At 37.6% G+C, this 22,605-nt stretch overlaps 1 protein-coding gene across 1 annotated transcript in view; it reads left to right on the top strand.

The window, feature by feature from the left end:
- The window catches only part of LINGO2 (leucine rich repeat and Ig domain containing 2), a 362,366-nt gene that overhangs the window by 61,635 nt on the left and 278,126 nt on the right, over positions 1–22,605 (top strand). The window contains exon 2 of the mRNA XM_046665127.1: positions 5,980–6,138. The gene's annotated coding sequence lies outside the window, so the exon portion shown is untranslated. The remainder of the gene's footprint in view (positions 1–5,979; positions 6,139–22,605) is intronic.

The raw sequence follows: 22,605 nt of genomic DNA, 5'->3' as shown, positions 1-22,605 counted from the left end.
GTTTTGATTTGCTAAAATTTTGGATATGAATTATACTGCCTAAGCAAGTTCTGCCCCTAATCAGTTTTGGGACACTTTTCTTCTGTCTATAGTAGTCACTTCCTGCAATAGTTATTTCCTATCTGTTTTTTTATGTTTTAAAATTAAAAAAAATTTTTTTTTTAAAGATTGGCACCTGAGTTAACAACTGTTGCCAATCTTCCTTTATTTTTTTTAAAGATTGGCACCTGGGCTAACAACTGTTGCCAGTCTTTTTTTTTTTTTTTTTTTTTTTGTCTGCTTTATCTCCTCAAACCCCGCCTGCACACAGCTGTATATCTTAGTTGCAGGTCCCTCTGTCTGTGGGATGTGGGACGCCACCTCAACATGGCCTGACGAGCGCTGCCATGTCCACGCCCAGGATCCCAACACTGGGCTGCTGCAGCGGAGTGCACGAACTTAACCACTCAGCCACGGAGACAGCCTCTGTTTTTTTACTTTCAATTATGGGATTACCTCTCCTTTTTCTCACCCCCCTTTCTCTCCATCTCCTCCTCCACATGATAGCTCTCTTTATTCCTCCCACTCAGCAATTATTGTATGTTTATTACTTCCCTAATACTGCCAATCTCAGTGACCTTTCTAAGATGAACATTACTCAAAATCCTTGACATCAGGGAGGCTTACAGTCTAGTGGGGGGAGATAGACACTTTTACAAATAATTCAGATTCGACCTGGTAAGTGAGTATGACAATGTACTTCAGGAATCCTTACCTTTAACCAAAGATGTAACCATGGAGCCAAGACTAGTTTGCCACCTAAACAAATCGAGGAAAGCCATCACAGTCAGAGGAGTCAGCACATCAAAGGCTGATGAGCAAAAGCCATCATGTCCTGTTTGGGAAATTACTGTGGCATGGTAAATGAAGAGCCACAAAAGTAGACAGATTTCATAAATTAAAGGGCACTATGTCGTAGTCAAGGCATTTTAATTGTATCCTACTGGTGATGGCTGTCAGGTTTATATTTCAGAAAGCATTGGTTAGAGGAGCCTGGACTAGAGGCTGGGAAAGCACTTTGGAGGTTGTTTTCACAGTCAAAGGGACGAGAGGGATTCAGAAGATATTTAAAAGGTCGAGTAGATGCAACCTGGTGCTGATTGGCTATGGACATGAGGAAGAAAAGATAATTGTTTGTGTGTTTTGTTGTTGTTGTTTTGTTTTTATTCTTATTGGTTTAGTTGGTTTCTACACCTGTTGGATGGTGACACCATTCATTGATCTAAGAGAGGGTAAAAAGAATGAGAGGTTTTGTGAAGGGAGTTATTTAGTTTAATTGTGAATCGCCTGAGGTTGAAGTACCTACTGATGGCGGGGAGTGTGAAGCACAGGTGGTTGGAAGAAAAGGTCTGAAGTCCAGAAGGGATTAGACAGTCTGGAGTTAACAGATTTGTGAGTCACAATTGTTATGTCTGAGTTTGAAGAGTCCTTAAAGTGCATCAGATCCAACCACAAATGTACCTGCTTCACACAGCTCTGGGGATCTGAATGGACACCCCAGTAAAGTTCGCACCTGAAACAAAGAAATGCCATGTCCATTGGATAAGATCAGAAATGCAGTGACTGATCTCTCCCTGTGAGAAAAACATTAGACGCTGCTGTATGGCAGAAGTCCTCAGCTGCTGGTAACGAGGATACAGATCTTTTGTGCAGAATGACAAATGCAGATAAGACTCAGAATTTCACAGAGAAGAAATCTTGCTTTGATATCCGTTACATAGAAATTGCATTTCTCCTCTTATGCAGGAACCAACATCAGATAGAAAGATAGAAAAAAAATATTTAAAAAGTCATAATGTAGGTCATTTGTGTGAACTCAAAATGTGAAATTGGTTTGTCATAAGGGAAGATTATTTTTCGAAGGAAACTTTTCAAACAAACGTAAAAATCTAAAGAGTAGGGAAACATAGCTCGTGTATCTACCGCTACCTAATTTAGAGAAAATTAAAAAAGAAAGTACATATAAAACAGATAGCAACTGGCACACATAAGCAATATCAATTCTTGTTGGTGACCCCTCCCTGCTGGGAAATAATCTGTGACTTTTATGTCTGACTAAATGAAGAAAAAAAAATTAGGAGGATTAATTTCATGACTAAAAAATGGTGGCACCCTCCCTTTTCCAGTGTCACCATTGATAAAAGGGAACAAATGTGAAATTTCTAAAGCAGAAAGTCTCATAACTTTGATCAGTGAAAACTTCCCTATTTATACATTCTTGACATTTATATTCTTGATGTTTGTACTGGAAAATGCATGACTTACAGGCTGGCCTGGTGGTGTAGTTGCTAAGTTTGCATACTCCACTTCGGAGCCCGAGGTTCACAGGTTCGGATCTTGAGCATGGACCTAGCACCACTTGACGAGCCATGCTCTGGCAGCATCCCACATAAAATAGAGGAAGATTGGCACAAATGTTAGCTCAACAACAACCTTCCTCAAGCCAAAAGAGGAAAATTGGCAACAGATGTTAGCTCAGGGCCAATCTTCACCAAAAAAAAAAAAAAAGAAAGAAAGAAAAAGAAAAGGAAATGAGTGACTTAGATACAAAGCTTGCAAAATGCACCTAGCAGTCATTTAACAAATGCACTGAGCTCACAGAATGCTAAGCACTCATCTAGTTCTGTTGACTACGCAGAGGGCTATGCAACCTGGCTCCATGGGGAAGACAAAGCACATCCCTGAGATAAAGTTTAAAGAGCAGCATATCAACAAGTACAAATCAATAGTCTATAAAATGAGTGCCTAAGTGCCGAGGGGGATCCTTTGGAAAGCTTTCTTCAGAGCAATATGATAAACTAAAAGAGTTGTTGTAGTGGTGTGATAAAGAAAGACAAAGAAGACCAAAATTCAATTACAGAGCACTTAAGGCCGGACAAAGGAACAAGAAAACAGGGTTTGTGAATGTTGGAATTTCTTCTACTTTTTTGTAATTTTATTGTGGTCTTGCTTGTTTTAAATTCATGTGCAACAGTATTTTATCAGTAGGTTCTGTTTACCGTGCTCTGTCTAGAACCTACTGAACATTGTCAAAAGTTCATTTCAAAAAAGTTTAAATCAACATTAGTGAGGTATAATTTATATACAATAAAATGCATTCATTTAAAATTCATTTTTAAAAGAATACAAGTTTCTCAAAAATAAGACTATCTTTATTTTTAAAAAGCTTGTTTTCAGACTAGTCATCTCAGCAATAAGCAGAGATTACAAACAAAGAAGATGAGAAAATAGAAGAAAATTAAATCATTTGGAAACCATATTGATTTTGGTAAAAATCACTTAATTTCTAAGAATATTTTTAAAAGCATTATCTTTACCTTTTGTTTTCATGTTCCTATTCAATAGCATGTTTGAAGAAAGAGAAAGGAAAATTTTATTTTAAGCATTTTTTTTTCATTCTGGAAATTGGTATTAGAATAACGTTTCAAAGCCATGTCATGGAATTAGTACTTCCTATGAACATCTCATGGATGTCTCTTTGAGAAGAATACATTCATTTAATTTTGTGTACCTTCTTTGAGAAAACAAATGGAATGATAATACAAACATTGCGTGAAGCAACTTGTTGTATAAGACAATTGTGTTCGCCCCTCTGGCACAAAAAAAATCTGTTAACTTGTGATGTAAACCACAGGGGCTTGTATTGTGATGCCTAATGCACACATTCCGGTGGCCCCGACTCTATGTTGGCCTCCAGAAATATTAATGTACTATTAGAACCCAAGTGTTTGGACTTTTGGAATCGGTTTGACTCAATCAGTTAATGGGCTTATGGAGAAAGACTTAATAACGACACAAAACCATCACAGCTAGGAAAATCTTTACATAAGTCAACTGTGTGAATCAGTCACTTTATATTGCAGCTTTGCCCTTGGCCTATAGTGCTGTACTCATTGACAAACTTCATAAAATGTCACACTCTGGTCACATAGTGAGTGGGATATAAAATAAGGCCAATTATTTTGATGTGGTCTAATGTTGCTACCTTTCTTGTTTACAGATATATTTCAACAGATCAGAATAGAATAGATGGTAATATTTTTTTATGGGGAGAATGTGTGTTTTCATTTTCTCACATTAGGTATGTGAGCACCTAATTCCATACCTGGCACAACTGAGGTGCTCAGTTAAAATTTGTGGAATGAATAAGTGGGTTAATAGATAAATCAGTGATCAATGATCAGTGGAAAACCATCAGTACTGAAAAAAGAAAATACGCAAAACCTATCCCTACAAAGAAGGGATCGATAGCGTTGTTTCTGTATAAGGAAATAAAGCCATAGAACACGAGTGTTTATGCTGATTTCCTTGCTTTCATTCTTTTTAAGTATGAGAAGTCACACTAGGGCACAGATGGGTGCTTCCAAAGCAAGTAGCTTCCAAAAAGTCTTCACTTAAAAACAAGTTGGGGAGCTTGGAAATTATGTTTATAAACACTTCTCTGTCATTTGTTCCACTGGTATATGACTTCTCCCAATATTTTGCATGGCTGCTGAGAGACTGAAAAAGATTACCACTTGTGAAAATAGATTTGTTTTATAATAGAATTGATTTGATAATTTTCAGAGTATCTTCAAAGAAGAAAAGAGGTAAAATAATTTTTGGCATGAATAGAAACATTTTGCATCCAGAAATTGACTAAGGGTTTAAGCTTAATGAATATCAGAGCTTGGACCAATAGATTAGAAAATTGCAGCCATTTGTGTGTGCTTGGGTATTTGTGTGTGTGTGTATTTATGTGTATCAGTGATAGCACCTGATAGAACCATAACACTCCTGTTTTGTATCACAGAATGGTCATTTGGGTCCAGGTATATATGTCTCTTTTTTTCAGGACTTATTTTGAAGTGTTGCATTTTAGTCTTGGGTATGTACTCGACTTCACCCCCTTGCCATCTTACCCTTCTTGCTGAAATAGCACAATAGGATATCTCATTACTGTGTCTTTTAACAAAGTCTCCACATTGACTTCTGGGACTACTTGAAGCTCTAATGACAGGTGCATGAGGATATATCATTTTGTGACTTGTTAAAATCAGTTTTTGCACCTGTGTCCATGAATCTGCATCACGTAATCACTCACATGAGTCCCCCCACAGATTTAGAATAACCTCTCAGCCATTTCTGTTGCACTACTTAGAAAATAATAACAATAAATTTGTTTTTGTATATGCATAACTCAATATGGTTGTTGCAGCTAAAAAATATCTAGTAGTTATTGAAGGCTACCCTGGGAAGACCAATCTGCAAATCTCTTCATTCATATCTTTCTAAATTTCTCTTGAACAGGGTTATTTGTGTGGCAAGTATTAGTGCAATTGGTTACTGTATTACAGTTTGTATCCTGATATGGATAGTGGATGTATGGATAACGGATAATGGCAAGTGCTGTGGAATTGGCAGCACCTCACATAAGCCCCTCAAGGGTATTTCTCAAACACTGTCCTACAGAGATGATGCAATTTCTATACTGGGAATGTTGGCAGTGAGGTGTCAGAACTCACAAAGGAAACTGTCCTTGATCTAGAACATCATGTGGGTTTTCCTCTAGCTGCTGATGGGTTTTGCCCAGTTACCTTGAGAGTATTATGGGTAGAGTCAGAAAAATACTCTTAGTACTCCAAGTGGACACCAGCATGAAGAAGAAGGGGTACACACTATAAAATTTGTGAGTTTTAATATCAATAATGTTTATTTATACGGACAGCTTAAATAGATCAATAATAACGTGAAGAGGAGCATTCATTCTGCAAAATCATCTTCTGTAGCACATAAACTCAGTCTTCTGGCTTTAATGTCTATCAGCATCTTGAGAGGCGTTTACAGCCCCTCACACACTCCTTTATGATTCCTTTATTGATTATGTAGTGGCGCCTCCTGGACCTAGGACATGGTTCACTATTTTTCAATTAAAATGAAGAAATATCTTGTTCATTGCAGGTTCGTTTCAAGCAACTGGCTTGTGGGACTCTGAGAGATGCTGCTGCCCATGACATGTTGGAATTATCATGATCAGCTACCCAGTTTGGATTTCACCCAGTGGCCAAGAGCTTTGCATGGTAGACAGCAAGGGTCAGATTTATAAAAAGAGTAAACCAGGTAAGATTTTAAAGAGACACCTGATCATTTATCACTTGGTCTACGGGCATTAGTGTGCTGCCAAGATGTATTGAATAATGTATAGCTTTTCTATTTGTTTTCAAAGTTCACTGAACAGGTTGTTGAAGAATTGTGCTCCCTTGGATTCAGGAGACCGTGTATAGTAATAATTGAGTCCCTTTTTCTCTCAAGAGGAAAGAGGAGTTATTTTAAGATACACATGAAGAAGACACAAGAATACTGTGGATGCTGGTTTAATGCAGTAGCCATTGCAAGCTAAGGAGATTTGCTCCTTAAGTAACTACTCTGAACTATAATGGAATAAACAGTTGTACTTTTGAAGGCACAGTAGGCAAAGTGTTGCCTTTAAGCATTTATATTTTATGCAATATAGAGCTGGATCAGTTCATAGCATATGCTTTTACAAATACTGTGTGCTTCAAGGTTACTCCAATTTAGAAAATTATACTATTATTCTGCCTTTTATTTCTTTGAAAGTATTTATCATTCTAAATTGTGCTCATCTAAGTGTTATTTAAAATGGTGATATAATGACATACTCTATTATCATTGTGGCTCCTAGAATTTAAAATATTATACTCTTACTCAATTACTTTTTTTTCCTACTTTTGTCTGTTGTATTCGGGAAACAATTCTCAACTATTACCCACAGTTTGGGCGGATCTTCTTTCTCTTTAACTTGCTTTCTCCTCTCTAACATAATTTAAATTTGTTATCAACAATTACTTGGGGAAATCACAAGATATTCTTCTTCTCTGACTTTAAGATTATCAAAGCTTTTACAATGTCTTCACATTTTATCCATCCCAAAACAAGATTTTCTTTAAGTTCAACTATAAACACAGAAAGTAGGAGTAAAATTTATTAATCAAGAAAACAATGGAGGGGAATTAATTTAAGTCACTTGTCACTCTAAGTTTTTTACAAATCTGGCTTTTTTTTACTTTCTGAAAATAAAGTAAATGGAACTCAGTCAATAAATTATATTTTAAGATAATGATTTGGATATAAAAATGAGAACTTCTAAAAAGCTTGAAAATAACTGATTCTCTAAAGTTTAATAAATTTCCCTTCCCAATCCTCTAATGACTTATTCGTCTATAAGATAATATCATGAGGGGCCGGCCCAGTGGCACAGCGGTTAAGTTTGCACATTCTGCTTTCGCGGCCCAGGGTTTGCTGGTTCGGATCTTGGGTGCGGACATGGCACTGCTTGGAAAGCCATGCTGTGGTAGGTGTCCCACATATAAAAAAAAGTAGAGGAAGAAGGGTTGGAAATTAGCTCAGGGCCAGCCTTCCTCAGCAAAAAAAGGAGGATTGGCAGCAGTTAGCTCAGGGTTAATCTTCCTCAAAAAAAAAAAAAGAAAAGAAAAGAAAGGAAAAAAGATAATATCATGAGAGTACAAAACACAAATTGTCACAAATTTCAAATTTGTTTGAAATAGTATAGATCACCAAATAATGGTAGAAATCCTTAATTGATGAACTGAGTTAGTGGAAAATTGTTTGTCCTGTTAAGTGGCAAGGTGGGTTACCCGCATTTGGAAGAATTTTGCCAGTCTGTAAATAAAAGAAACATCAAAATGCAGGATGCATTTGTGGAATAAGGCTCAGCCTAGTTCCATGCTTCATAGCATTAGTATCTAGCAAATAATTATAGCAAGAATTCTTCATGATAAACTTCCATATTCTTAAGCTTTTAAGTCTTAATCTCTGAATCCAAAACAGACTTCATCCTGATTATGTTTATTTCAATATTTTCAACAAAATAGAGTTGCCTGTTAGAACATCAAACTTAGAAAGAAGAAGGAAGACAAAAAGAGGAGGGCTAAAATCAAATCTCTTTTGAAGGTAAATAATCATGTGACAGTGCAATTATTAGCAGTTATTTATCTTATCCCAAAGGAAGAGCTCTCCTCTATTGGTGAGATAAATATTTTTATTCTTTAGAATACCTTATCTTTCTGGACTGTGTAAGTCACCAACACGGAAAAAATGTACAACAAGTACTTTTGATCCAAGTATTATAAAAAAACATAGGTTCTTGTCTTTTTCCACAGTCTTTGGAAATGAATCCTGTTGATTAGGATCTACAGAGACAGTGCATTCCACCGTTCTGTATAAAAACATACAATTTAGCAGGACCCTCTGGATAGAAAAGATTTGACAGTGAATTCATTCATTTTCCCAGTTAAAGGTTAACTCTTTACAAATGAACAGAAAATTTATACATTACAGTTTTATAGTTTATATTAGTTCTAAATTCATTTTTGTTCTTTGTTGTAAGACTGGCAGTTGCGTTTTTATAGTGGTGCATGTTAACTTCTCCATAAAGTTAAAAGAGTGTCAAGGCTTCCCAATTCTGTTTCTCAGAAGTTTATAACAAAACCGTAAAAATTTGCACTGTTCCTTAGCTTAAGAGCAATTTCTCTTTCTTAAAGCACTTTTGAAGTAAAGGGTTGCCTAGCTCAGGATTACATTACTGTATGCTTGTCCATAGAAGGAGTGTGAAGCTATAAAGACAGCATATAAAAGGTGAGATTTTGCAAACACTTCTGATGATAGCGTGCTCCATGTAAAGGGATATGCAGTCTCCAAGGTGATTCATGAAAAACGTTTAAGCAGGACCTGTGTGTGCAGTGTGTCCCTTACTCTCTGCAGAGAGCGATGGACATTCTCCCCTGTGCAACTGTTCTTATTCTGAGGTCTTCGGAAAATAAAATCTTGAGAACTTAGTGAAGTACCTGATTCCATCATGAAAAGTCTCCTATGATCTTAAATACTTTTTGGCTACATGTTTATTTGCTCTTTCCAAATATTTTTTGGATGTCGGCTACATGTAAAGCAGTATGTGGCCAGAAACAAATTAGCAACCCTGCCTGCCCTGTCCTCACGTAGTTCATATTCACAAAGTAGAGCAGACGTGTGCATAGCTCAGGCCAGGACAAATGAACGAAAAACGTGAATGATATGTTTGAAACAAAACTCTCCAGAAACTAGGATGTAGGACTGTTAAAGCTGATAGGGGTATTAGAAGATTTTTGAGGCTTAAGAGGCATTTCAGCTGCACAGCTGAAAAGTGGGGAGAATTTTCATTGATGGGAAATGGGCGTGAAGACATTCTAGACTCAGGGCATAGTCTGGAAAATCATCATGGTGTAGAAATAAATGTTATGCTTGGAAAATGGAAAGCTTGACACTGGAGTGTAGGGAGGAATGAAAGAAGAGGATGGGCATAGAGGCAGGGGCTGGACTGGAGGGTTTTGCATGCACAGCTATGGTGGTTAGAAGAATGAGTGTGATGTAATCTAATCTATACTGTAAGAAAATGATTCTGGCATAAGGTGGGGATGGGGACAAGGAAGGTATGTGCAGAGAAAAGATAAACTAAAAATGCAGTTCCGTGAGTGCAGAACTGTTGTATGGTTTCTAGTCTGTTGCATCACCAGCGTCTAGAACAGCTGCTGCCCATCATTGATTCTGTTAGTCTCTGTTAAATGTTGGTTAAATGAATGTGTCTCAGTGATAATCAATAAACTTCTATATTTGAAACTTTTTCCTTTTTTAGAAATGGTTTGAAAATTCTTCATACAAAGGATGGAAAGAATTTAACTCGCTTTTCATCACACACAGAGGTACACAGGCATACACACACACACACACATATACACACACACAACTCTCTCCCAATATGTGCTTGAAATTAAACCTCAGATCCCGTTCCTAAAATTTATGCTTCAATTAAGATGGGGGCAGCTGCTAGCTTACTTTATTTCCCTTTTGAGACTTTTATCTCTCAGGCTTTATCCTTCCCTTCATCATTTTATCATCACATCAATCACTGTGTTTCACTCCTCAGGACGCAGCTTGCATCACAGGCACATTTTTATGGCTAGAAAGCAAACCTACCCTACTTGGCACATCCTGCTTGCTTAAACCTAATTAAGTAATTCCGCTGAAAGTATCACGTCCTTTCCATCATGATGCACATTTGGTCAAAATAATAGGGGACACTTTAAAGCTATGGAAAATGACTAGGGAAGGGAGCCTGAAGAAGACAAAATGAATGAACCTGAACTTCAGCCCACCCTTCTCTGACACAATCCTCTAATGAACCAGGGCGCGTTAACACCTCGGCTACAGGAAACTCCTAACTCACAGCATCGCTTTCACGCCAATTATTTTATTAAAAATTACCATTGTCATAAGGCTCCCGAGTAGTACACCAAACTCAGGACATTTTGTATGATTGAATCATCTATTTTCAGAGAGGTTCTCTTACAGTCAGGGAAAAATCCAAGAATTTCTTTCTAAATATCCATAGTTAAGGAAACGTACTTACGATTCACTAAGATATAAGATTCTCGAGACCGGGGTCTTCGTCTTTCTTCTCTAAGACCTTAATTCCAAAGCCAGGTATATAGTCAATAAACATATCTGATGAGTGAATGAATGAATGAATATCGAACGAAGCCTGCGCTTAAGATCAAAATTGCCACTTTTGTATTTTCAAAAGTAGGAAACATCTCTCTCTCTTGTTAGTGGGACAATTGGTATTTGGATCCTGTTGTCCCTTGTTAAACCACGGATGTCTTATCCTCTCATTTCAATACTGCTCTTATTAAGTAACAGATGTTTTAAGATCACACAGTGGTATATAATAGTACCCATGAAAGAGAGGTATGGAGGCTTAATCTAAAATAAAGGAGCAAGAAAAACAAAGAAAGGAAAACATTTATTAAATATCTCATTGCCTTTATAAATAAAGCATGGTTCTCTTTCACAAGCTGTTACAAGTATTGAATTTTTATTTTTTATAGATCTCAAATGCTTAGGAGAGAGAAGTAAGGGTCTGGCTTTTTCCATGCTGTTTGGTGTGGACTTCTCTGGGCAGAAGTCACTGGAATGCTGCAATCCTAGCAAGCTACTATTTAGAAGAGGCAGGTTATAGCAAATTGTGGTTATAAATATACTACCACATTTATAGGTATTGGCTTTAAGTAAGGCCTGGGTTTGAGTCCCAACTCTGACACTTACAAACTATGTGATATTGGGCAGGTTATTTTGTTTTCTTTTGAGGAAGATTAGCCCTGAGCTAACTTCTGCTGCCAATCCTCCTCTTTTTGCTGAGGAAGACTGGCCCCGAGCTAACATCTGTGTTGGGCAAGTTTTTTATCATCTCAGAGCTTTGATTCCCAATTGGTAATGTGAAGATATTAGTAGTGGTCCCATGGTGCAATTGCGAGGATTAAGTGCAATCACAGATGATTAAGTGCGATCATAGATAGGAAACACTCAGCAGAATAGCTGACACATTATAAATAAGGCTTTAATTATATTATTATTATTATTTACAGTCTGTATGTAGCAATTCTACCTAGGAGTCCATTTGTTTCAGCCAAATGTCAGAATATTTTACTCTTGATTCCCAGAAGCAAATAAGATGTGAGTACTTAGCAGAATGCCTGGCACCTCATAAGCACTCAGTAGTTGTGGTAGTTTATTGTTATTTTGTTACATAAGCATTTCTCTTCTTCAGGCTCTTTAAAGAGATCTTGGTCTAACCTATTTACAGCAACTTCCTTCTTAGGAGAATGACGGGTCTATGAGTTATGGTTAGTGTCGAGATTTTGAGATAATGTGCAGGTTTTAATCTTTTTTGTAGTGAGGAAGACTGTCACTGAGCTAACCTCTGTGCCAGTCTTCCTCTATTTTGTATGTGGAATGCTGCCAGGGCATTGCTTGACGAGCGCTGTGTAGGTCCACACCCAGGATCCGAACCAGTGAACCCTGGGCCACCGGAGTGGAGCATATGAACTTAACCACTATGCCACCAGGCCGGCCCCAAGAATGCCCTGTTTAACAATCTATTATTGGTTATATTATAATCATATTGCTGGGTGCCTTGATATGGAGGTAAATATCATTTGCTTTATAACCAAAGATCACCAGAATGGTTGTTCATACCAAATTATAGTGTTTAGAATCAATAAAACACATAGACAACTACTAAATGAAACATTAACATATATCTTAGAGTAGCACACAGGTCATCCTCTGTTGACGTAATTCTCTAATTTGGAAATACTACTTTAATATACACTCATGGAGACTATCTTTAGAAGTCCCTGACAGTAATCAAGCAATATGTATAATTATACCTTTGACCTTTTTTTTGTTACATGTATTTTATAAGAAAGACTGTTATTAATTTCGGAATGAAAGTTTAAAATTAAAACTACATTCAGCATGGTAAAATAATACCTTAAAAATTAACTGGCATGATTAATCTCACCACATGCCATCTAAAACCATACTAGGAAAGGAAGGGGGATAAGTCAAAACAATCCTGTGAATCTCTGGCCAGTACTTTGTAGACTCTTAGTTTGGGGTGGCCCCAGTCTTTCCAGTAAAAGACAGAATCTAGATCATTAGCTGAGAAATGAGGGAAGACAGTGTAGACCGGAAAACTGCCGTGGGAGGGGAAAATGAATCCACCAGAAGTGAATAAAAGGATTCTAGGCTTTGGCAAAGGGCCTTCCAGGATTGGACTGAGGGAAAATGCAATGAGCCAGGACTGGAAAGCAGCTCACTTCCCTCCGCCGGTGCCCTCAGTGAGGGGCAGAGGAAGCTGATGATGGAAAGAAAAGGAATTCAGGGCTGCGCTGTGGTTAGGGAAGTAGCACTGAAGCGATGGACTGTGGGGGTAAAGTGGAGGTAAAGCAAAGCCAAGCAGAGTCACACTGGGGGTTAACAGTTTGATCAAAACATGTGCAAGAGGTTTTGGACTGAAGGGTACAAGCAAAGGGAACGTTTCATTAGAAGGGATTTATTCATTCTGAGGATAAGATTTAGCATGAAATTAAGATACTGCTGGAGACAAACAATCTTTATTCAAGGTGAAGAAACTGAGACTTAGAAAGGTTAATAATTTTTTCAGGCTCACACAGTGAATATGTGTCAGGGTGAGTTTCTCTCCTAAGATCTCCTCTTTATAAAGCTTGTAAGTTTTCCATTATATTATTACGCTATTTTTCAGTTCTTAGAACTGACAATCCAATCTCTATGCCGTTATACATGTGTGCAAATTTGCTCTATTGTATAATAAATTTTTATAATATTGTATAATTTCCCTCTTTTTGCACGTATGCGTATGTTGCTTTTCCATTAATTTGAAAGTAGGTGAAGAGGTACACGCCAGAGTGTTTCTTTTTATGGAGATCCTGTTCATTACTACTAGTGTTATGATGGGCCCTGATTCTGAGCAGATGTTTGCTGATGATAATGTCAATAACAAACTGGTTTCTCCTTTTCAACAAAGAGAAGAAAATTTATGTACAAACTTCATATATAACATTTGGTATAAATGTTATATATAAATTTATATGCTCATAAATTGTTGTATATCTATATACATGACTAAATTGAAAATCACTTGAATAATAGTTTTTCGCCTATATAGAATATTCTTTCCCCTAACAGAGAACACTAGAGTAATTTAACAGATTGTTTTCCAACATGTGTTCTCTGGAACACTGGTCTGGAGGTATACATTCTGTGTACAAAGTGTTTTGTAGCCAGATACTTTCTGCTGGTGTGTTAATTTATGATAAGGACTGGCTCAAAAAGAAAGAGCTGGGGGTCAGCCCCATGGCCCAGTGGTTAAGTTTGTGCACTCTGCTTCAGCAGCCCAGGGTTTGGTGGTTCAGATCCTGGGCACAGACCTGCACACTGCTCATCAAGCCATGCTGTGGAGACATCCAACATAGAACTAGAATGACTTACAACCAGGATATACAACTACATGCTTTGAGAGAAAAGAGAAAAAAAGGAAAAAAAGAGGAAGATTGTTAACAGAGGTTAGCTCAGGGCCAATCTTCCTCACCAACAAAAAAATAAGAAAAATAAAAAAAAGAGCGAGCTTATGTTTGCCTGCCACATGGGCTACTCCTTTCCTGAATAATTAGAGGATTCTTGGTAATCAGAGGAAGGTGAATGGTTTTGAGCTCTTTTCCCACAGATTACAACTCTAGTGTTAAGAATGAAGGCCATGGCCAGACACATTCTCATTCTCTTTTCTCCTTCTCGCTCTCTTCCTCTCTTTTTCCCCTCTCCCCCTTCTCCTCCTCTTCCTCCTTCTTCTTTCTTCTCCTTCCTTCTTTTTTCTCTTCCTCTTCCTCATCCTCCTCCTCCCACCTCTTCCCCACACCCATACACATATACTCTCCCCTCTCTTCTCTCCTCCCCAACATGTGAACATGCTAACATGTTTTTCTTTAGACTTCTCTCTGTTTCAATCAAAAGAGACCATTATCTCCAGTAACATATCCTTCTCTAGATATGTTATTATCATCAATAAGATTATAATTTTGTTTTTCATTCAAGCAAAGTCTGGACACTATTCTCCCTCCCTCCCTGTCTGGCTGTTAACCAGAGAGACACTGTAACTTGAATGCAACTCCTAGAGAGAGTTCCTTTTACTGGAGAATTACCTTTCAGAAGGTAACCTCACTTTCAGACTCCTGGTTGTCAAATTCTATACGCCAGCTACGCTTTACACGTTCAAGATGCAGCCTAATTATTAAGCCCAAGCAAATGACTGTTAGGCTACACCATTAGCACAATCATTAGGAAATATTAGCTGAGAGTCTTTTCTGCAGGGGCACTGGGCCATGTGAAACAGTCTCCATTTCTGTCTGCTTTCACTTCCACACAGATTTAAGACAATCTCTAGTCTTAAATATTAACTTTACCCTCAGGGAGTTTATGTTGCCAATGACAAGCAGAGCAGATACGTAGCATTATCAGAAAAGGAGAAAGGCGGCACCATAAGTGCCAGGCAGGTACCTGGGTAGATGACAAGAACCACAGAGATTTAGAGGAAGAAAAAGTGGTGGCCTGGAGGCTTCAGGGAAGCTTCAGGAAGGAGGTGGAGTCACAGCTGAGCCTCAAAAAGAGGAGGAATTCGCTTTGTTATTTTGTCTTCAGTTTTATCCTCCACCCTTTCAAAGCTATGGCTAAAAGCAAATCTCAACATGTCATTCCTGAACCTTAAGGATAAAGCCCTTATGTCTTGATGTATCATAGAAAGTTCTCCGTGATCAAACCTCTTCTTATCTCTTGAGGCTCACACTCCCTAAGCATGCATCTTATTTGTCCTCATTGCTGTTGCACAATGTCGGTCATCCTCTGCCACGGATACCTGACTAACTCTTGTTTGTCCTTCTTGACCCCTTGAAAATACTTCTACCACAACTGCTTCTCTCACTAGAATGTGAGTCCACTAAGGCAGGGACCAGTTCTTATTCATCTTTGTTTTCCCAGAGCATTTGTATCTCACAGAGCTGGCATGTATAAATGAACATATGCCTTTTCTTCTCAATTATATCAAGACTAAGTAACATAATTCTTCATCAATTTTGATGACTGGAAATCAAAGCCTACTCTCCTCTTTGTCTTTACTTAGCTGAAATGCTGTTATGGGATGGTCGAAAAGAACAGCAAGTTCTAGAATGTTTAGTAAAAATGTTGTGGGCTGGCAAATATGATGCAAATTATCAGGAAGGAAAACAAAAATTCTATCTCCAGCACTGGAAATATTGCAAATGGTGTTGAAATGTGACTCAAAAATATGATTTCATAAAAATGATGGTATTTATCTGAGAAATTCAAAGTAGGTTGAAAACTAATTCTGATGGAAAAGTTTTAAGCGTTTAAATACCTTTTCATGATTCCATGTTACTGGAATTTAGCTTGGCTCTAAAGCTCAGTAAATTTCCTCCGGTATATCCTACTTGGATTAAACCATAATCAACATCACATATATGCCATGTCTGTCTAGACCTCTAATCTAAAAAGCCTTAAAGAAAGTTAAAAACTAACTCCTCACAATGTTATATGCCTCTGAACAAGTTTGTTCCCATCAGTCCATGACTTAAGTGGTCCTAAGGTCTTGGATTTCAACATTATTCTTCCCTGCCACATAATTTTCCTACTTCTGCAATGCAGGTAAGAAAGTATAATAAACAGAATCACGAGTATTACAAAAAACAAACCATATGCAATAATTAAGGTCCCAATGAGTATGTTCTTTTAGTTACTGGGAGTTAGACTGTAGATATTGAAAATGATGCATATTATTATGGATATGCAATAACTAAAATTAACATCATTGTGCATAGGTTTTTATAGCTGCTTGCTAGCAAATCTGAAACACTGCAAGAGGCATCAAAGAATTTCCTAGCCCCAGTCCCAACTTGCAGTAATTCTCAATGCTGTACCTAATAGAAAGTCTCTTACTCTATTCCTAAGCATCTCCTGGACATGGTTGGTGCAAATTCACTTGGCAAATCTGATCTTATATAAGCCAAGGGAGTACAGTTATTATAGTACAATGTCTAAGTTAACTTATAGTAATTTTTATTTCAAAAATAATGTTTATTTTTGTCATGAGTTTGCAGCAGAATGAAAACATCCTTCACCAGCAGAAAGAGTGTTTTCTCACTCTGATCTTTCATCAAATTCAATTCTTAATCAAGCCAGAGCCTTCCAAGATATATGACTTGGAGACCTTCCAAAAAAAAAAAAACTGTCCTGAAAGAGATGGTAAATTACAGTTTGATCTCATTTTTCCTAAATTCTGCACATGATTCACCCATGAGTTATAGTTGTCTCATCCTTCTAAGATATGTCCCGTAACTCATTCTAGTCAATATGATGCATTTACCACTAAAAGATTCATATCTTGGAAATAACTTTGTTTCAAACTGTGGTCCCTAATTAATCAGAAGGTAATTGCACTAAGTACCTCTCTAGTTGCTGAGTCTAATCATAGTCCACCCAGATGAGTCTGTGACTGGCCTCTCTATCTGGTGTTCTTTGTGAGATATAATCAAGGGCGTGATTTAAATGGAATTCTGTGATGGACATTGAAGTTCCCCCAAATGTTTGGGTTAGAAAAATCAATAGCAAATTCAGCTTGCCTTTTCCACAAGGCGTTTTATTTGCTGTTTGGAAATGGTGACAGATTTAACCAAGCATTTTCCACATGTAGAACCCAATAACTGGTTTGAAAATACCAGGAAGACATTCATAATTGAAGTCTAGGAACAAGTCTGTCACAAATCGGAATCAACTAATATCGGATCTATAGAAGTGAATATAAATATCTGCCCGATCTACCTTCAGAGAAGATGTCTCTATTAGTAACAGTGTGAACTTGTGATGTCACTTCCCCCTGTATTAGCTGCTGTCTACATCTGTATTTTTCTTTCTCACCATGCTATAAACATCTTAAGGTTGGGCACTGATTCTTTCCTATTCTAGTAATCTTCACTCACTTAAAAAAAATGGCTGGTACCTAATAGTCCCTTAATATGTATTTATGAATAAGTTAATTAAGAAATTGATGAAAGAATGAATATGCATGTGACATTTTATTACAGTCAAAATGTTTTAACAGTCAATAGAGGTTTTTAATGGTTAAAAGAAAAAGATATGGGGGCTGGCCCCGTGGCCGAGTGGTTAAGTTCGCGCGCTCCACTGCAGGCGGCCCAGTGTTTCGTTGGTTCGAATCCTGGGCGCGGACATGGCACTGCTCATCAGACCACGCTGAGGCAGCGTCCCACATGCCACAACTAGAAGAACCCACAACGAAGAATACACAACTATGTACCGGGGGGGCTTTGGGGAGAAAAAGGAGAAAATAAAATCTTTAAAAAAAAAAAAAAAGAAAAAGAAAAAGATATGCACTCTCTTATTTAATTTAGAAGTCAATTAGACTCAAAATGCAAATTTGAATATTACATTTAGAACACTGGAAGTAAAATTCTTTGCCAGTTCTTTTGAATTACATTCTCTATTAATCAATTAATTTTTAAAAATAAAATTATCTTCCTACTGGCAAAAAGTGACATTTATAGTGTGCTTTGGCTGTTTGTAAAGTTTACCCTGTTCTGCCCATGTGCCCCCATTCACCTTACCTTCTTTTTCAGTAACTCTCCCCGGGTTTAAAAATACATTAAGGCAGCTACTTTTCAGAGTTTGCTGCTCAGATGAGATGTTTTTGTATTTGAATGAAATTCTTCAAAAGGATGAATGCAAACAAAGATAAGTATTATACTGTGTCTGTTACTATTGTTATGAAAAAAGGAAATAAGTGCCAGCGTTGTTATATTTAAGAAAATCATCACTGGCTTTTACTATTCTAATCTGAGTCAATTCAAGGTCTGACTATCCCAGAAAAGAATCAGGCACTCACCAAGTGGCTTTTAGGGAAACATGTATTTTGCAGTTTTCTGATAGAAAAGTCATTACAGAAAGCTGGACACTGGCCTGGCACATTGCATTCACCACTGACCATTGCTTGCCTTGGGCAGGAAGAAGGACCCATTCTTCACTCTTCGTGAAATGGACCAGAGCATCATATATAGCATTTACTACAGGACGCATAAGAACCTGCCCCCAAAGCATTACCAACCTTTCAGATCACCCTGATATCTAAACAACTTTCTGAGTGTTTTACCTCCACTCTGAACCCTCCACAATGAAGAAGAGCAAAGGGATGTTGTCTTAATTGGAACTAAACTTGAAAGTAGCTATATACAAAGGAAACCACACAAAGATGATCTTCAGGTGATCTAATAATTTCATCAGTAGTTCCCAGTGTTTATTTGTAAGAACCTAATTTCACAACCTTCTAACATTCTTGTATTTTTTTGCATGTTTGTGTTCTCATATTACCTGAAGTTTATATTTGTTATAGTCATTAAGGCAATCAACTGTTCTTGTGAACATATTTAACTCCTTTATTAGACTGAGAGCTTCTTGTGGGCACTGGTGTAATTTATTTACATTGTAATCCAGAGCCTAATGAAGTATTGAACGTCTAGTGGCTCCCAATAAATGTTTGCTGAATTAATGGAGAGCTTTCTGCACACTATTTTTACATCATCTTCTGATGCCCATTCTTTTCCTTTCATCCACATCTTCAAATAACTTTGAAATTCTGTTTATTGCTTCATTTAACATTGCCTCAAAAAATCGTTCAGAAAACATTTGTTAATGTCTACCATGTTCTAACATAGTGCTTTGCTTCTCAGGGCTTGTTATACTCCCTTCATTGTTCTGAAGGAATTTACAAGCTAGATGCAGAGATAAGACAAAACCACATAAAAGACCAAATTACAAAAAGAAGGAGTAAATGACTGAGTAAAATGAAGACCATAAATGATATGAATATTGTGTGTTCTAAGATTATGCCTAAGCTACGTCCATTCAGGAGATTCATATCTGGAAAAACCTGAGGTTCTTTGGGAGCAGCTGCCAGAGTTGATGGGTTTGAAGGGCTGGGGGGACCTCCTAGGAGAATACAATCTAAACAAAGACAATCAGTAGACAAATGTGATTCCATAAGTAAGTCTTAGTCATCAGAGGGCAGGAGTGATGTGGTGAGCTGCTTGAATTTGTCCCTAACATAGCATTTCTTTTCACCATTTGGGAATTTTAGGCACAAATAAAAAGCTGTGACATAGAACTGAAATTACTGTGTAAGATATTAATATTCATGAAATATTATTCTTATACCTATAAGATACTGGGCACAAAGTTTTTAACCCGTAATAGAGGATACCAAAAAGGAATGGAAGCATTGTCTCCCACTTTGCCTTAGGAATATTGTCCAGAATATATGCTAACCAGACCAAGTAGTGTGTGAAAGCATCACAGATGTCATGCAGAGGCATCCATACCTAGTGGAGGTAGCAGTACCTACCTGAAATATCAGTGTTACCGACAAAGAGGGAAGGAGGAGCAGAAGAGTGTAGTAGCAGTTAGGCATATTTTTGAGTCCGTGTTGACTCCCTTTGGTGATACTTCAAAATACCTGGGTCAAGTCTCAACAGAGGGTATCAGCAAGGCACAGGGTACATACATAATAGATATTTAGAGGAAGGTGAGTTAACAGTGCAATCTGGAAAAACTTCACAAAGCAGGAAGAACTGGGTCTAGATCAATAAGGAGAAGTGAAGGAGTTGGGGAGAGGTGGTACAGAAAATGAAGATGAACACAAAGGAGTGTTTGTGGTCTGTATGGGAGACCGTGATCGTGGCCTGTGACTGACTGTAGCTCTGCGCACATTAAGAGAGGATGGTGAGCAACCAGAAGAGAAATGGATATCAGGGCCAACATTGAAGCTTGTAGCTACATCACCTCAAAAATCCAAAATAGTAGGCTTCTGATACCAAGATTTTAGGATTTCTCAGATAGTAAAGTACCTTTGATCCACAGGCATGTAGTAATCGCTTTGCATATTTTATCTTTAATTTTCAAAAGCTCTGTGAGGAAGTATTATGTTTATTCTCCATAAATCAAAATCAAGGCTCAGAGAGTTTAGGTAACTTGCCCAATGTGACACAGTAACAGGTGAGCCAGGATTCAAGACCAGCTTTGTGTAATTTCACACACCATTACAACATGTTGCTACCCTCTTCTAATCTTGCTCTACTCAACTCTCTGATCTCAACAGGGTCAACTCTGCCTTGAATCTTTCCCACTCTGTTTTATTTCCTTGGATAAAATAATGGTGAGTCTATATTACATAAAGATAGAAAAAATATTAATGATTGATCTCTCACTTCTTGGAATTAGTTCTTTTAATGATATTCACTTTACCTGATATTTTTTGAAGTTGCTGTACTTGAATTTTCCATTTTTTTCCTATTTCACGCCTTGCAATGAATCTGTCAACATCACATATATTGAGTGGTTCACCTTGGTATGTTAATGCTGTAGGAGAGAATGTGCTTGGTACTTTAACCAAAGACACATTCTTGTGCCCTCACTGACCTAGAGGCAGAGTTTAAGAGCTAAAGGAGATAAGAAGGGAGAAAGGAAATAGGTTTTACTAAGGAGGATGAGTCAGAAAAAAGAAGTGTTGAAGACAGATGAGACTGAAATTAAAGAAGGCCATCATGAGGGTGGAGCAATTAAGTTTGACTTGGTATACTTAGAAAATGGACTTCGGGTAGACAAGACCAGCATGCTGGCCTGGAAATGGACGTGACTTGAAGCTAGAGATGAAGATACCCATACTGACAGGAAATCAATAAAGGCTTTCTCTACTGCTGAATGAGGAGGAACCTTCTATCAAAATACCTGTGAGCACTTAACTTAATTAGTTTCAAGGACCGTATTAAAGCCACTATGAACACACTTGAGAATCACCAAGGGCATAAACTACTGTTGTGATGACCCACCCTGAGGAAAGATAACAGTAGTCATCGGAAATCTTGTTCCTGGAGTTGGTTGTAAAAAGCACCCTACTGCATTGGGTGTGGTTAAAGGCAGGCACCTATGATAGAGCAAGCCACTCTGCTGCCACTTCTGACTGCTTTATGTAAAGTTGGTTTAACGACACTTCATCTTACTGAATCAGTTTGACTTACCAAGAATAGACCAGAAAGAAATTGCATTTTACTAAAATGTGTGTGAATTTGTCTTGGAGGGTTGAAAAAATTGGCAGATAAATCCAATTCTAAGAGGTAAATGAAAGAAAATCTTCTATTTGCACAGGTCAGATAGCATTATGCGTGATATGCTTTTCTCCTACTTTAAAATGGGGTAAATTATCCAAGTTATTTATGAACTTAGTGAAAAAATTAGTGTGCTATCAAATAGATCTTGATATCAGTTTAACCCAAACATTAGACATGCATTTTCCAATTTCCAGAAGAAAAAAAATTCCTCCTAAATGGACATAAGTAACTTTTTTAAATGTACTCTCAAAAGTGGGCCTTGGAATAATATAATGGAGATTTGCATAAGGTAGAGTGGTGGAACAAAGAAGGGAAAGATTGAAAATGATTAGTGTCTAGGAAACATTATTTTGATACTTAGGGTTGGAACTAATTTTTTATGCTTTGGTGACTGAAGTAATATGATAACAAGAATTCTAAAAATATGTTCATAGATACCATCATCTGCAGTAAATATTAATTGTAACTCCATTTTAGCTTTCAAATATATCCATTCTCCCCATCTTCTCTGCTCCTGGATTGACGTAATGGCCTGTTAACTGTTCTGCACAGCTCAAGTCCAACCCCTGCTCAGTCGGTTTGCCATCAGATGGAGCTTTGTGTTTGGAGGAAAGTGGAGTTCCTCTTTTGTTCCTTGGTCTCTAGGTAGGGAGATCAGAGCTGTGCCTTGTGCATTTGCTAAGGACATTAGCTCTAAGCACAGTGTCTGGGCTTATGAGTCTAAACATTATAGTGTCAGAAGAGCACAGAGCTCCTATCGGGCTTACTCTTTAAATAGCAATACCAGGAACCACTAATTTAGGTGCAGCTACTGCTAGGGGATTAAGTTCCTGTGTTGGGGTTTGTATTTCTCCCCTTCCCTGGACCTAATGGGACCGTTGGGTACCCAAACTCAAGTAACAGCCCTAACCTC

The sequence above is a fragment of the Equus quagga genome, chromosome 6 (genome assembly GCF_021613505.1).
Source record: "Equus quagga isolate Etosha38 chromosome 6, UCLA_HA_Equagga_1.0, whole genome shotgun sequence".
Lineage (NCBI taxonomy): Eukaryota > Metazoa > Chordata > Mammalia > Perissodactyla > Equidae > Equus > Equus quagga.
Note: the sequence above shows the minus strand (reverse complement) of the source record. Positions and strands in the feature narration are given on the sequence as shown.